A 17,928-nucleotide genomic window follows, 5' to 3' on the forward strand; every position below is an offset into this window, starting at 1 on the left:
ACCCCTAAAATGAACTGTATAAGATTGTACATAGATTACAAACATTAATAGCTCATATACTAGAGACGTAAAGCAGCCTGCAGATGTAAATCACATTCACTGTAAGAAAGAAACTTAACCTACAAACTTCTGTAAAATCCACTTCCTTCAAAACAGACTAATATATTTAGTGTATATACATACATACAACGGCTTTAACCTCAACAATCAAGATCTTTAATAAAGATCAATAAAGTTCTTCATGGATACTTTTCTCCATTAAAAGATTAAACAAACATACCTCTACAACAGAAATGACTGTACTGAAGAAATTAGTGTCTAGTTATAAAAATTTCATAAGGTGGCATCTGCAAAATCAAAATTAGTGTAATACGAAACAGCGACATAACCCACACCTAAAGTTTAGTTTTACAAAGTTTGATCAAGATATAACATGGTTAGAAAAATACTATAAACAAACTGAACAGTGAGCACATGGTTAATAACTGAAATACAAATGTTGGAAAATATGAATGTTTATGTAGATATGTTAAATCCAATCCAGAACTACAGCTGTGAATGGCCCGGGGTCTTTGTGTAACACTTTTACCGAAGGAAGACGTTCAGCTGCTTTCACTCTTTCCACTAGGAACTATCAATTATCAAACTCTGAGGATGAGAAAGAGATGAGACACTGAAATTAGTTTTTCACATGTCTGTTGTAAGAAATGCTGCTTGCCTAGATATAAACATGAAAATATTGCAGAATACTTGAGACAATAGGAAATGCCATATATAGACATACAGTAGGAAGTACCATATGAAGAAATGCTTTTAAGAAGCCTAATAGCTGGGTTTGGAAAGTACCTGTAAGTGAGAAAAAGCTGAATTACTGAGCTAAGCATTTGCAGATTATGACAAAAAGAAGAGGGCAGAGGAAGGGTACAGAGAATGTGATAAAACCACAAGCAGACTGCGACAAACTACTGATCACGAGTTGATGTCAGAGGCGTAGGTGTATGACTAAATAAGGACATCCGGCAGATCGGAAATGAGCTTCATAGACTGAACCTCTTACAAGAGGAAGACTGGATTATACAAAACAGAATGGGATTTAGGGAAAAAAAAAAAAAAAAAAAGCTTTAAAAGTTGGCAACTGATATAACCAAGTATGCAGAAGTTAATATCTTAGCATAGTTTTTTTTTTTCCCCCCCACATTTTCGCTGTTAACTTAAATCTGCTTCAATTTTAATATGGTAAAATGTGTTACATGATGCTGATAGTACTACAGTCTTATTTGTAGCTGAAAGCATTATCATATTAGCCATATTATTTCATAAGGATGCAAAAAAAAAAAAAAAAACCGTACCACCTTCACTAGTTACTCCCTCGGAATCATCTTCCTGGAACACAAAAATACACGTATGAAATACAAACTTAAAAACAGTACACAATAATCAGTGTTTTAAGAGGACATGAAATCCAAATGTACCCACTTAACTTTCTTCATAAATGTCCCTGGTTTTATTGTGCGTTTCAGTGCAACATTGTGACATTAACATTTTTTTTTTTTTAAAATAACAACAAAATGTAAACAGGATATGTAAATAAGAGATGAATTGAATCAGTTGGAGCAGTTCTTGATTTACTGAACTGCTAATCATTACGTTTGTCATGTTCAATTTAAAATAAACTGAATTGTTTTATCGTCTGTTTTTAACACTATTTTGTGGTAAGGTTGAGTAATTACTGACAAAGCATAGTTATACAAATTCATATACACTCATAACCAAGGAAATGCTCACAAAGGAAGCATTTATTTGATCAAAAATACAGTAAAAACAGTAATATTCTGAAATATTACAGTTTAAAATAACTTTTCTATTTTAACATATTGTAAAATGTTAAAAATCATAGCTTTCTTTTCAGCATCATTACTCCAGTTTTCCGTGTCACATGATCCTTCAGAAATCATTCTAATATGATTATTAATTATCAGCAGAGGTGGGAGTAAGTCACACATGTGCAAGTCACAAGTAAGTCTCAAGCAAGTCCAAGTCAATTTTTGTGAGAATCAAGCAAGTCAAGTCACTGCTTTATGTCAAGCAATTCAAGTCAAGTCGTAGCTTGGGTCAAACAAGTCACTGGCAAGTCATACAAATGTTTGATGATTTAACCGAATTTATATTAAAATAAGTTAAAACTACAGTAGTTATGGACTATGGGAGTTTTATTTGCAAAAAAAATAAAATAAAAAAAATGCAATATGCATTTCTACTCAAAAGGTGTCCACATACAGCTGAGCTGTCAATACAATAAAAATCTAAAAAAAAAAAAAAAAAAAAAAAAAAAAAAGTGAAAAGTGTATTGTTTGCGTGGTTGGGTTCGCAAGCCTGTACGATTTTTTTTTTTCTGTGTGTGTGTGTCTGTGTGTGTGTGTGTGTGTGTGTGTGTGTGTGTGTGTGTGTGTGTGTGTGTGTGTGTGTGTGTGTGTGTGTAATATTTATGTGCATCCCCATAAACTATCCATAGGCTTTTCACTCAAAGTCTAACACTGAAGACCAATTATTAGACACTGTACACATACAGGTGCTGGTCATATAATTAGAATATCATGAAAAAGTTTTTTTTTTATTGTAATTTATTTAAAAAAAAAAAAAAAAAAAAAAAAGAAAAAGAAACTTTCATATATTCTAGATTCCCTACATGTAAAGTAAAACATTTCAAAAGTTTTTTTTTTTTTTTTTTTTAAATTTGTTGATTAGAGCGTACAGCTAATGAAAGTCCAAAATCCAGTATCTCAAAATATTAGAATATTTACATTTGAGTTTCATTAAATGACCATCCCTACAGTATAAATTCCGGGTACGTCTTGTTCTTTGAAACCACACTAATGGGGAAGACTGCTGACTTGGCAATGGTCCAGGAGACAATCATTGACACCCTCCACAAAGAGAATAAGTCACAGAAGGTCATTACTGAATGGGGTGGCTGTTTACAGAGTGAAATATCAAAGTATATTAAATGCAAAGTTGACTGGAAGGAAGAAATTGGGTAGGCAAAGGTGCACAAGCAACAGGGATGACCGCAAGCTTGAGAATACTGTCAAGTAAAGCCGATTCAAACACTTGGGAGAGCTTCACAATGAGTAGAATGAAGCCGGAGTCAGCGCATCAAGAGTCACCACACTCAGACATCTTCAGGAAAAGGACTACCAAGCCACTTCTGAAACAGAAACAATGTCAGAAGCATCTTACCTGGGCTAAGGAGAAAAAGAACTGGACAGTGAACAGTGGTCGAAAGTCCTCTTTTCAGATAGAAGTAAATTTTGCATTTCATGTTGAAATCATGGTCCCCGAGTCTGAAGGAAGACTGGAGAGGCACAGAATCCAAGCTGCTTGAAGTCTAGTGTGAAGTTTCTGAAGTCAGTAATGATTTGGGGGGGCCGTGACGTCTGCTGGTGTTGGTCCATTGTGTTTTATCAAGTGCAAAGTCAATGCAGCCATCTTCCAGGAGATTCTGGAGCACTTTATGCTTCCATCTGCTGACAAGCTTTATGGAGATGCTGATTTCCTTTTCCAGCAGGACTTTAGCACCTGCCCACAGTGCAAAAACCACTTCCAAGTGGTTTGCTGACCATGATATTACTGTGCCTTATTGGCCAGCCAACATGCCTGACCTGAATCTATGGGATATTTTCAAGAGAAAGATGAGAAACAGTCGATCCAACAATATACAGATGATCTGAAGGCTCAATAGTGCCTCAGCAGTGCCACAGGCTGATCACTTCCAGGCCACACTTCACTGATGCAGTAATTTGTGCTAGGAGCAAGTCATTTGCTGTAATATGTGCTGCCGACCAAGTATTGAGTGCACAAATGAACATACTTTAAAGAACTTGAACTTTTCTGTTTAGCAAATCCATTTTTTGATTGATCTTAGGAAATATTCTAATATTTTGAGATACTGGATTTTGGACTTTCATGAGCTGTACGCTCTAATCATCAAAATTAAAAAAAAAAAAAACTTTTTCATGATATTCTAATTATATGACCAGCACCTGTATTAGTGCTATTGCAAAAAAAAAAAAATAAAAAAAAAAAAAAAAGCTGACATTTCCTTATGAACAGTGAATAACCATTTACAATGCATTGCACTTGCAAAAAATTAAATGTGATAATTTTCCCTGTTACCTTAGTTATTCAATGACAGACAGCATTGGTTGCCGTCACTTTAAGATCTGCCGCATTTGACGCGGATCTCACGCGCGCCTCACTTTCTCACAACTATTTACTTTCGTTTAATACTTTTTTTTTTTATTTTTTATATATAAACTCATTCAAGGCTTTGTGTGTTATTGTTCGTTCAAGCGTGACATTCAGGCGCGCGTCTTTCTGTGCGTCATGTGTGTGACAGGACATTCACAGACAGCGCGTTCTCTTTTTCTCTTTCGGCGCGCTTAAATGGTTTAAAAGCATTTGCATGAATAAGAGCGTGATCATATTTGTAATGCTAGCCAAAGGATGACAGAAAATACGGATGCTGCGTTTGCGTTAAATATTTTTGACGTTAAACTGGAAAACGTTGGTATATAAAACAATTCGTTTTCGGTCTATAAATGTAACCAATAAGTTGTTCCCTTGTCTATTAAAAGGTGTATTATTAAAGTATCTTTGGTGTTTCTACAAAATAAAACCAGAAACCGAGGCAGACCGAGGGTTAAAGCGGGTATGACGCAATTGACACGCGACTCCTCACACGTCTTTTTTTTAATGCTTTATTAAGTAACAAAAAAAAAATAAAAATAAATAAATAAATAAATAAATAAATAAATAAAAATAATAATACTACAAAATAAATAATAATAAATATTATTATTATTAACAATAATAAACAACAGCAGCAAGAAAATCAGTAAAAAAACAAAAACAAAAAAAACATACACAATTACAAAACAAAAACAATAGTATCAAAAAAAATAATATAAATAAAATGATAATAAATTAAAGACAGGTAATACAAGGATAAATAACTATATACACAGGGGTATTAAAATCAAATCCATATCTCTAATTACAAAATAAATACAAAGATTGACTCCTCACACGTCCCGGAGCCTTGGTTAAAATTGCAATTTTCTCACGATTTACAAATAGTTGGAAACATTTGGGATATTGTAAGTACTCAAGTGAACAAAATATATAACACTGGCCTAGTGGTTTTTGGATATTTTACTGCAAAAATATTACATATTGCACCTTTAACTGACAAGATCAATATCCCAGGAGTTTGACTTGATGCTATTCTCTAATTAAAAAGTCTAATTATTTTTTTTTTTTGAGCAGTGTATATTAGAGCCAGTGACAGACAGATAGATAATCAGGGGGAATTGTGGTTTGATTTGCTGCTCAGATGTGGTTAACAACACCCACACAGTGTTTCAGTTAGGTCAGCAACTTATATTTGCTTTTGTTGAATAGCAGTTGAAACTGCAGAGAGTAAACTGAATAAAATGAAATTAAAGTGAAAGTTTTTACAAATTTATTTTTTCTTTGCATAACAGCAACACTAATTTAAAGGGTTAGTTCACCCAAAACTGAAATTTCTGTCATTTATTACTCACCCTCATGTCGCTCCAGACCTTCGTTCATCTTCAGAACACAAATTAAGATATTTTTGATGAAATCCAAGGTTATTTTATCCCCCATCTTAAATTAGTCCATACCAGGCAGAGGGTCAAGCACATTTAATCAGTCCGTACATACATCCACTCCACAAAGGGCAAACATGAACAAGGAATCCATGACTTAAAAACAAAGAAACAAACATAAGAAACACCAGAACTACTCAAAATGCCAACAGAAAATATCAACCAAAACAAACAAGACTTCATAAAGAATACAAGGCAAAAGGCATTTAAATAGACAGGGAAATAAACAAACATGACACAGCTGAAACAAGTTAACTAATAATGAGCAGAGGATACTGGGAAATGAAGTCCGGGAATAACAGAGTCTATGGAAACAATGAAGGATGAGGCTGCCATCTGCTGGTACTTAAGGGTACCGCAGCTGACGCATGTCACAACAGACAAGGCTTAAGCCTAGTCCCAGACTAAAATGCATGTTTGAGCTTTTTAACTGAGAGCAACTTGCACTGATATCTTAAAATATGCAACTGCCATTGTTTTGTCTCAAGATCCACAGCAATAATGTGTTTTTTTCTTAAGGCATGTTTATAAAAGCCACTTAAATGCACTAATTGAAGGCCTAATGGATAAATCTAAGCCCTGTCTGTGAAACCAGGCCATGAAGCTCTCAAAAACCTTTGCAAATGATGGATTATTAGGTGTATTTGTATTCACATGCTGTTTCCCTACAGATTAATGTATTCATTTAAGGTCGTTTAACATTTATTTTAGACTTATGTCAGAAGTTTAAAAGGAGTTTAAAAGGTAAGCATTTCTTCCATTATTGTGTTTATGAAATAAAAAAAAAACATACAGACCTTATGAGCACTTGTTGAACTTGAAGTTTAGCAGAAATGTAGGATATCACTTGTTTGTGATATATTTACCATTAACAATGTCTTCTTAATGATGTAAATATTTTTACAAATCATAGTGTTTCTCAATGGGACTTGTAGAGGCACTTTTTGGACATTGATTGATGTTGAGTGATATAGAAATTTTGAATAAATGTTGCGGAAGTGCATTCGTCAGATCTCGGAAGAGAAACAAGCAACATGAAGAAAGAAGCGCAAAATAAGCCTCTTCCCTCACGAACATAAGAGAACCGATGTTTTTTAAATAAAAATATAAATACAGATAAGCTCTAAACGGCAGTTTATGCTTTTACAAAAGAAACCTAAATATTTGCCGTGGTAACGATTATTGGTGCCTCTTAATGTTGGCTAGTGAAAATATTCCTGCATAAAATGAAAAGAATTTAGTCATTTTAGAGTTTTGACGAGGTATAAGTTAAATGACTTTTGATTGGTTGTATGTAAAGTCGTCTCTGATTGGTCAGTGGAAAACGTGTGTTTGGCTTGATTCGGAATAGAGATCTCTTTCTATTTCTTTTATATCTCTGTTAGAAATAGTAAATATTATGCTATTGAGAATAAAGCCTTTATCTTTCGCGGTGTGTGTGTGCCACTAACACACGTGCAAGAGTTTTTTTTTTTGCTGTTAATAAGCTGGGAACTCACGGTTGCCATGTACAGTAAAATTCCCTAAACAGCGCGCGCACCAGGAAATGGAAAACAGTGCACAGTAGCGTATTAGTGGAGTAGGGGTCGAGCCTGGTAAAGACAGAAACACAGGGGAAAAAAGACAAACGGCAGTGTCGAATAATAATAACATTATGTAGAGTGTAACTCGACTTAATAAAAAGAGCGGACATGGCAACCTAGGTGTCATGTGTCCTGTTACGTTTATGTCGTTTATAATTTGCCCTCCCATTCGAATTTGACGCGCTTTCACAGTACAGTAGGGGTTTAGGTTTAGGGGTTTAGGTTTTGCGCACGCTGACGCGAGAAGTTTGCTTGTACCTGTCGCCTATGTAAATACGGTTTATAAAGGATATATTAACACACTGATGGCGACACCAAATACTAATAGTATGGAAACCAGCACCAGAGGTGAGAAATGCGTTGTTTTACTGTAGTGTTCCAATGAAACACTGGCGCGGGCTGTTTCATCCTCATCCATCTTTTATCCTTTCATTTTCAACCTGTTTGGTACTCAAGATTCTCCGATATTCCTTAGATCAAATGATCATCCTCTATAACTACTTCGGAGTTGATGGAGCGTTTTCACACTATTAAATGCATCATAAACATCGAGAAATAAAAGCGATTTGTTGTCATTAGCGAGCAAACGTCTCGTGCAAATACACGACGACGTTTTCGTGATGGATTCCGTTAAATAGAAGTGATTATAACCTATTTGAAGACAAGTTTATGGTTTAATCTATTTTCAGAGATGTTCATTAACAAACAGTGGTCGCTCCGATAGAATTATCTTATCTTGTCTTATCGCAGGTAGCATTTTTGAGTGTATCTGGAGGCCATTGCTTAGAGTCTGGAGACGTCTGTGCTGCCATGTTGGACCTGATGAGCCTGGTGTGTATCTGAAGGATTTCTACATTATCATTAGGAAGCACTTCAAAACTTTATTAAGTCATTAACTAATATTATATAGCCTAATGTTGAATAGATCAGCAGTTCATGAATGAGAATAAAAAAGGAATGTATATGAGAATGTAAGTAATAATTTTTGAATATTACATTAATACTTAATGTGTGGTATAGTATAAAGTTTTTCTTATTCAGGTCCCACTTTATATTAAGTGTCTTTATCTACATATTAACATTTAAATTAGTCATTTGATACAATGCACTTATTTTGTAACTACATGTTTTATATTGTACTTATGAAAAATACCTCCATGTAATTACAGCTGTAATTAATCTCTGTATTTACACTACCAGTCAAAAGTTTGGAAACATTACTATTTTTAATGTTTTTGAACGAAATCTCTTATGCTCATTAAGGCTGCATTTATTTCATAACAAGTACAGAAAAAACAATAATATTGTGAAATATTATTACAATTTAAAATTAAGGTTTTCTATTTTAATATACTTTAAAATGTAATGTATTTCTGTGATGCAAAGCTGAATTTTCAGCATCATTACTCCAGTCTTCAGTGTCACATGATCCTACAGAAATCATTGTAATATGCTGATTTGATACTCGGTTATTATCAATGTTGAAAACAGTTGTGTTGCTTAATATTTTTTTGGAACCTGTGATACTTTTTTCAGGATTCATTGATGAATAAAAGGTTAAAAAGAACAGGCATTTATTCAAAATATAAATCTTTTCTAACAATATAAATCTTTACTATCACTTTTTATCAATTTAACACATCCGTGCTGAATAAAAGTATTAATTTCTTTAAAAAAAAAAAAAAGAAAGAAAAAAAATTACTGACCCCAAACTTTTGAACGGTACTGTATATTGTTACAAAAGATTTCTATTTTAAATAAATGCTGATATTTTTTAACTTTTTATTCATCACAAAATCCTGAAAAAGTATCACAGGTTATAAAATAATATTAAGCAGCACAACTGTTTCCAACATTGATAATAAATCAGCATATTACAATGATTGCTGAAGGATCATGTGACACTGAAGACTGGAGTAATGATGCTGAAAATTCAGCTTTGCATCACAGAAATAAATTATATTTTAAAGTATATTAAAATAGAAAACCATAATTTTAAATTGTAATAATATTTCACAATATTATTGTTTTTTCTGTATTTATTATGAAATAAATGCAGCCTTAATGAGCGTAAGAGACTTCGTTCAAAAACATTAAAAATAGTAATGTTTCCAAACTTTTGACTGGTAGTGTACATCTATAATTACACTGTTGACCCTTCTCTTGCCCCTTAACCCACTCTTAAACCTAACTAGACCACCAGTCCTGTCCCTAACCTTACCTGTATCCCACCTCAATAGCAGCGTTTTGCAAAACTACATGAACACAATAAATAGCTACATTGTACCTAACATTTTATTATGCAAGTGCATACATAGTAGTTGAAGTCATCATGATATTAAACTTGACCCTATTTACTTTGTTAGCGCACATAACTAGTCTTGTGGTGAACAGTTTATCTGTGCAAGTTAATACACACACAAAGAAATTGGCTTTGTAATCTTTAATCAAAATCTGAAAATGTATTTCCCTCTGGAATGGCCTTCCTTCTCTGATGACATAAATTTTATGGCTTGGGTAGAGCATCCCCTCCAGCCGTCAGTCGGCTGCAAGCTTTGACAGTGGACTGAACAGAGCGCCCAACTTTTCTAGATCCAATAAATTCCCAGCGGGAAAAACCAACCACACCTTCTGTTTTTCTCACTCAAGATTCTGTTTCACTTGGAAAATACATCACAATACTGAAGCTGGTCGTGACTTCTGGTTCACGCTGACTTTAAAGACACCTAATATAAAGTGTGACCCTTACTCATTCTAAACACCATGAAAACTGTAGAAAAATAAACAGATCTTTAATGTTTTACCAGCAATAAAACTTTCAGCGGAAGAAACGTCACCACTCAATGGCCAAAGCTCTGTCCGTCCATGGTGAAGATCCTGAAGTTGTTTTCTTCACACAGGTGAGACAAATGAATTGTGACCTACCCTGGCTTTCATTCGAATGCACAGTTTTGGTGATGTGAATGTATGAGTCACTCCACACCTCACAGTGCTTCTCAAACCTGTCCTGGGAACCCCCTATCACTGCATTTTTTTTAGATGTCTTCCTCATTTAACACACCTGATTCAAGTCACCAACCCTATAGCAGAGGCTGCAGGACTTGAACTGGGTGTGTCTGATGGGGGAGACAGGAAAAAGAGCAATGGGAGAGGGTTGCCAGGTCAGATTTGAGAAGCACTGTAGTAGGGATGGGGGACATGGCCAAAAAAAAAAATCATATCTAGATTTTTTATTTTTTTTTGGCTGAATGGCGATGCACGGTATATATCTCGGTTTTTGCTAAATTTCATATCCTGCCCAGTGTTGTCCTACAAACAATGTTCATATTAAAGACTGTGAAAACAAGTGAATAGTGAATGTATCCACGTAGTCTATGCAATAGATGTGCAAACAATGGTCAAATCACATTATATTCTAACATTGTAACATTACAATCTAAAAATAAAAATAATGCTTTTTAAAGCAGAAGTTAAATTCTCTAAACTAAAAAATGAAAATAAATAAAAACAAAAGCTCTGACTAATTATATTAGGCAATTTTGATTTCTCTATTACAATAGTCACTTTACACTTACTGCTACCACAAAAATACACCACCTCGTAAGTTTAAAATTCTACATTCAACAACAAATATTTTAGCAAAATGTATATTTTAGTCAGAATTATGGTGCTCCTATTCGATTGTGCTCCATCTGTTTTAGAGTTGTCAAAAGTACCAACTTTGGTATCTAGTTGGTACTGAAATTTTAAAAATGTGATGCTTTGAGCACTGTTGAGCGGATTCGTAAACACCTCTGATTGGCCATTGTGTTCACGGTTCATCAGATATGTCTGTGATTGGCTTCAATGATCAACACTGTAAAAACGTTGTGAATAATCATCAGTGACACTCTTCACCGGGCGCTTACACAGATACACATGGGAGCGTTTAAAAGCAGGCGTCTATCGCGGACCAGTCCACTGATAGACTCTTACTTTCAAATGCTCCTGCTTTCAAAATGCTTTCAAATTCAAACACTCCTGTGCGTTGATCATTGTAGCCAATCACAGACATATCCGATGAGTGCGTCAACACAATGGCCAATCAGAGTTGTTTACGAATCCTCTCAACCTTTAAAATCCTTTAAAATTTTAGTACCGATAGGTACCGAAGTTGGTACTTTTGTCGGTACTCTAGTCTGTTTCACGATGGTGCTTGTTCATTGAAGTTTGAAGTTTAGTGGAAATTAACTCGCTTGCATAAGGCTTGTCCACTCCTGACAGCAAAGTGGAAATATTTGCATGACTAACATTTCACTTAACATTACACTTTCTAACGTTCCTTTAATTCAGCGCAGGTTTGTGGAGAATGCGGTTGTGAGTCCTGAAAATGTGCAGGTGTCAGTTCGGTTATAGAACGGGGTTGTCATGCTCATAAAAACCAAAAGACTGTATGAACGCCACTGTATTAAACGGCACTGCCATACTAGCCATTAGCATCTGTGCAAGAGTTTGTGTGAAACATGACGGGATTCGGGATGAATGTAAACACTGTGACTCGTCGACACGTCATTCCATGCAAATTAACATTTTCATAATCAATTACATTGATGCGTCATTCCAGCCCTAAAGCACTGCGCTAGAATGATATGCTTTTTATTGGTTAGTTTTAGTCATTTAAGGTAACTGCAGAAAAATAAAGCGCAGTTGATGAACGAATGACAAGGAAGCACAAAAAATGAACGTACAGTACACAAAAGTAAATACAAAGTGTTCGTTGTTAGTCGCAAACAGCACAGCAGCTCCAGACAATCAAAACCCAGAGTACTCACAAAACAGTTTTAAGGCCTTCCCTCTTAGCTCTCTCCAGCACTGGAAAGCTTTTCTAATATAACCAGGTCCTAAAGCGTTTTGCCCAGTCATAAACCTTTATTCCAGTGATATTCTTTTGAGCTCTTTTGTATTGTGTCCCATTTCTCGTTCTGCAATTTTTTTTATTTTCAAATCTCCCTTTTGCTCGTTCTCCCTCCTCAACCATCATAGACGTTTGTTATTGGACTCAGCCTGACTAACTTCCAAACAGTAGGTTTGAAAGTCCCCCTTTAAATGTATTTTATTGTCCATTTTGCTCTGGCTAAAATGCCTTTTTCCTTCATTAAAATTGTATGCCATCAACAATAATGTTAAGATTGTGTGTCAAACTTGAACCTTTTTTTTTATTTTTTTTTTATATATATTTTAATATAAACAATCTACACGTCAAAAATATACAATATTTTTTTAAAAGTTAACATATATTTTATGATTTATCAACAAAATACAAATGAAACAGTCCTTTTGGAAATGCTAACTGGTACACAATAAAGGAAAATGTTCAAAAAAAGAAAATTAACCATCTTTTTTTGGTACAAAATAATCACATGGACAACTAACAAAAAAATTCACCAGTATATATTGTTTTAGTTCACACACAACAATAACTCTTCAGTACTGCACACGTTAAGTGAACAGACAGACAAAAATCAACAAAAAAATAAATCATCTTTAAATACATCAAGAAAACAAATTCCCAAAACAAACAATAAGAGAGGGATGGAGATATATATACAGGTGCTGGTCATATAATTAGAATATCATCAAAAAGTTGATTTATTTCACTAATTCCATTCAGAAAGTGAAACTTGTATATTATATTCATTCATTACACACAGACTGATATATTTCAAATGTTTATTTCTTTTAATTTTGATGATTATAACTGACAACTAAGTTTAAGTCACTTAATATCAACTTGTTTATTGGACTTCAATAAGATCAGTAAGTACCACATTTGCAACCATGCCAATACTCGGAGAAACCGCTGCGATAGATGGTGTTACTGGTGTTCAGTAGCAACACAGGTTATATCACTTGCCCACTGTGACCGTGTCACCACCCCCAACGTCGTTTTGATTTTTTTTTTTTTTTATAGTAATAATCATTTAGTTCAGACCGCCTTCCGTATTCTTCAAAAAGCTTACTCTGCACGTCCTACGTCTTCCCTATTCAACTTAAGCTGGGTGCACACTGTGCGATTTATAATAGTCCTTTACGATTGTTGCTTGTCAGACTGTACGAACATGATCCTCATGTCATACTGTGGGATCTCAGCTGTCATTTATGTCAGACAGTACGACAGTAAAGACGCGTTAAAAACGGACACGCGCTTGAAAACGTGAAAAAAGTTTTACATCATCAACCCACACACATTCGGTGACAGTGAGCTGCATTACACGCGGGACTGAAATGGTGGCTAACAAAGACATCTCTAGTGTTAAATTTGATCACGGCTTGTCTTGAAAAACGAAGACAATTTGACATTTGTTGTAGGAGAAGTCACACTGCAGGAATGTGCGATAAATCTTCTGACACTGCCAGAAATTCATCTGAGGTAAAATTTGATCGCAACAGTCATTAATCGGCTGTCGGTGAACATGTCAAACTAGTGATCAAAGACTACAGATTTTAGCCTAGGATTATAGGAATCTATTAGGATTCTCAAAATTTGTCTCAGACGACCAAATCATGGCCAAAATCGCACAGTGTGCACCCGCCTTTACGGACCTGACGCGACGCCAGTTCCGTTTTTTCCGTAATTTGAATACTGAAGGCGGTCTGGACACTTTTATAGTTATCTTGGTAACATGTTCCAATAACGTGTCATTTGTTAACATGAACAATATGTCTGTAGCATTTCTTAATCTTCGTTAATGTTAATCTCAACATTTACTAGTACATTTTTAAGATCAAAATTTGTATGTTTATAGTAGTTAATGCACTGTTAAAATAATGATGTACAAATATATTGTTCATGTCAGTTAATGCATTAACTAATATTAACAAATGAGACCTTATGAGGCACACATGCAATTGCTCATGATCTCTTCACCTCTTTTTTTTTTTTTATATAGATCATTTTTGATGAATTGATGACCAGCAGAATTTTTGGACCTACATTTGGAGCCAAGTTTAAAGACTGAGAAGATTGATGTACTTCCCCTCAAATCTGCCTGACGTGTCCGTCCCACCGACATACTGACAAAATGTGATGTGTTCTGGACAAGGTACTTTATTACTACTGTGCACTCAGGAGAACCATGCAGAAGCTTTTCAGGGACCGACCTTTGGCTTCAAACCTCTGGACAGCATGATCTTCCTTTTTGCCAAAGTGACAAAGACAGTGTTCCCTTTTGGATCACCTTGAATGTCCAGAACATTGTATGAGCCAAGAGGGGTTTGATCTAGTGCACCAAACAGTTGGTTTAGGTCAATGGAAGCTGGCATTGGATCATCAGTCCCTCAACTTGAAGATAATGAAGCACTGTACCAGTGAAGTGTCCTTAAGATTTAGACAGGTACTGTTGTTTTAAGTGTTAACAGTTTTAATGAGCTTATGCACACATCGATGTGTGAATGCTTTCATACAGAAATCATGATTTATCCATGAGTTCATATTAACATGGTCACGTACACACTGTAAGTTTCAGGAGTGACAACCGCATTTAAATGCGGGAGTGAATCACCTAAATTATCATTACATGTGTGTACGAAACACAACTCACTCTCGAAACTTCGATGATTGACAGCTCGGAAACCATAGCGACTTTCTGGCGTCTCGTTTGGTATCCGTTACTGTGACCAAAGTAATATTACAGTGACAAAACACCCGTTATTTCCAGCAATTTAACTAAACAGTTGTGTCGTCGTGTTTTGTTTATGCTTGTACAGCCTGTTTCACACAGAGCGCACTCCTTCTTTGTTGCCATGGTCACTCATTTTAAGCGTTTTTGGGCTTGTTGTTTAAGCTCGTCTCATAGAACGGATAGGTGTACGGGTAGCGAACGGGTTTATGGAGTTATTAAAGTAAGCAGACACGAGTCGCAGTATTTTGTTCTTATTTTCAGCATAAAGCATTTGGATTTATTTCGTTTTATTATGGGCTTATTCTTGTTCGCTGATTTTTCTAGCAAAATCTGGCAACACGAATGAGTCAAGGCTCGTGCTTTCCCTGTGATTCACCGTGCATAGAGAGACACATCTCCGATGCACGTTAAAAAAACGTCATTAACAACTAGTTGTTCAGTTTGGTTCCGTACACACACAGCGTGGAGTTTCTGTAAATGCGGTTGTAGATGCGGAGTTAATACAGTTGTAGAATGCGGTTGTCACTCCCATATTTTACTGAACTGTGTGTGTACAGAACACGATTAAGCACTAAAAGGTGAACTGACAACCGAATTTAGCTGCAGTGTGTACGTGGCCTATTTTTAGTCGAATTAGAAAACATTTACATCACCTGAGATCACTCAGATATTTGGTTTGTGTGCTCATGTGAGAATGCACCTCTAGAGATCGAGGAAATGTTATGTAAATTATTCCCTGCAGACACACATTCTCCCATTCAGAATAATCCACATTAATCATCATAAGAACAAATACTGTTGGGCTACATTGCTCATCTCTTAAAGGGATAATTCACCCAAAAATGAAAATTCTGTCATTTACCTTTTGTGTGTTGTGTGTGTGGAACATGCATAAAAAAACTATATTTTACCATTTTGGTTATCACTGACTCACTGTATGGACCAAAAAACATTTACATTTCTCAAAATATACAGAAGAAAGTCATACAGGTTTGTAATGACATGAGGGTGAGAATGTGACAGAATTTTGGCTGAACTGTCCCTTTAAGCAGAGGGTCGTCACATGAGCATGACCGTTTACATTCTGTCTCAGGATTGGAAATGTAATTTATAATACGTGGAGATAAAATCATGTAGATGATATGAAGAGCTCTTGACATTTTGTGCCTTTTTGATTATGAAGATATCAGTCTTGCTCTGAATCCTGCCTTCAGCGGGATTTTAAGGGAATCCCCAAACACCCCAAGTTCCAAGAGGCATGTGATTTCCTCAGTGTTGCAACAATCACTAGCACATTACGCAAGTATTGAAAGAAGGCATGCGGGTTGGACACGACTAGGTGTTTTGATTTCTCAAGGAGTGCCTACACTGGAAGTTTGTGACTGACTAAATTGCTTCCATTAAAACCAACAAAGCTGTCTGCACTCACTACAAATGAGCAATACTGCATGCTCAGTTGCTCACAGTGTCACAGTGGACAACTCGTTCAGCTTTTATTTATTTTGGTTTTTATTCATTCATTGTGTTTTTTTTTTATTTATTTATTTTTTTTAATAAAACACTTTTGCACTTTTGCAGTAGGAATAGTGGCTGACTGAAATCTGGCCTCTGTCTGACATCTGTCATCTATTTAACACAGTTTCACCTACAGCTTGTCCAGGATGCTGTCTATCCTAAAGCAGGGTTTCTTAACTGATCAAATTCATAACTAGTTCAGGTGGGATTGAGAGAACCCTATTCTAAAGGTTCTTGCTGGTGTAATGGAGGACCTTGTGTTGGATTCATGGCTTTAGATCTATATTGTTAGCACTTATCCTTTGCTTAAACTTAAGCTTGATTGTGCCTTCTTTTGCTTGTTTAACTTGTGCTTAACATAAGTTTTAGATTAAGGTAATGTCTTAAATATATTTAGCAACTTCATAATATAAGTAAACATAAGTATATTATTTATCCAAAAAAATGCATAAATACTGTGATTTTTATTTTTTTATTTTTTTTATTTTTGTATTGTATGTGGTATAGTGATATCACACACAGCCTCAATGTGTTGTTTATTTTGAACAATAAAGTTAAATTATCAAAATCCATTTTGCGGTTTTTATTTATATTGCACTAGAGGGTAAGCAGCACATGCAAATCTTTTCTAACAGGCTTGCCTCAGGTTATGAATGCAAAACACGTGTTCATTTGGAGTTATTCTGCACTACGTTAGTGTACTCATACAAATATACAGTTTGCATAATTAGTAGGCAAGTCGATATTCTGATTATATATATTTTTTTCCAAGCACATTTTCCCAATTCCAAAACACATCAATCTTAATAACTACTATTCATTTTGTATTTAATCAAATTTTCCGTATTCACAAAACATTTTATCTTACTACTGAGTTCTCATAAATAGCAGTAAAAGTTCTTAGAGTTTTCTCTAACTATTCACAAAGCTGCTGAGACCAACTTTTACTAAGGAATAGACAGAAATCTTAAGCTAAGAGTAAGGGCGGGGTTGACATTTTTGCTATGTTATTCCAACTAGGGCCACAGTGATTGGCTGATGGGGGAGGAGTCTCTGTCAGAGATTTAGACATTTTAGAATGAGGTATCATGTTGCCATATTCAAATAAAGGTTTTAAAATGTAGGCAAAATGTCACTAATTAAATGTTTAGCTAATTGTCAGCCTCTTACATGTCTGCGTCTCGAGAGAATGCAGAATTCAAGTGACATGATGTTTTATAAACAAAGTTTGGGAAGAACGCGTTCAAACGGTCTATCTAATCAGCTGGAGAGAGCCGACTCACCTATAGTTACCTTGACAGTTTTCTGCATGAGCTAAATTCCAAGCTTGGAGCCCTCGATCCCCTTGGACAGCACGCCAAATACGCTTATATTTTTTTTATTGTATTCTATTGTAAGTGTGAACTTGTGAAAACAACCACCACAGGTATTGGGACATTATGTATTTATTTATTAAAGATTGATTTTTGCCGTTTTATC

General features: G+C 35.2%; 2 long non-coding RNA genes across 2 annotated transcripts; one reads left to right on the forward strand and one right to left on the reverse strand.

The window, feature by feature from the left end:
* Window positions 1-211: 211 nt before the first annotated feature.
* LOC127509509 (uncharacterized) lies at window positions 212-5,891 on the reverse strand. Its single transcript, XR_007929261.1, has 3 exons — window positions 5,604-5,891; window positions 1,353-1,383; window positions 212-648 (listed from the first exon to the last, which is right to left on the reverse strand). It is a non-coding gene; the product is annotated as an uncharacterized LOC127509509 (long non-coding RNA).
* Window positions 5,892-7,241: 1,350 nt separating this feature from the next.
* On the forward strand, window positions 7,242-17,021 carry LOC127509510 (uncharacterized). The gene is made up of 4 exons (XR_007929262.1): window positions 7,242-7,621; window positions 8,024-8,104; window positions 10,081-10,173; window positions 14,203-17,021. It is a non-coding gene; the product is annotated as an uncharacterized LOC127509510 (long non-coding RNA).
* Window positions 17,022-17,928: the final 907 nt, after the last annotated feature.

This window comes from Ctenopharyngodon idella, chromosome 3 (genome assembly GCF_019924925.1).
Source record: "Ctenopharyngodon idella isolate HZGC_01 chromosome 3, HZGC01, whole genome shotgun sequence".
NCBI classification, from domain to species: Eukaryota; Metazoa; Chordata; class Actinopteri; order Cypriniformes; family Xenocyprididae; genus Ctenopharyngodon; species Ctenopharyngodon idella.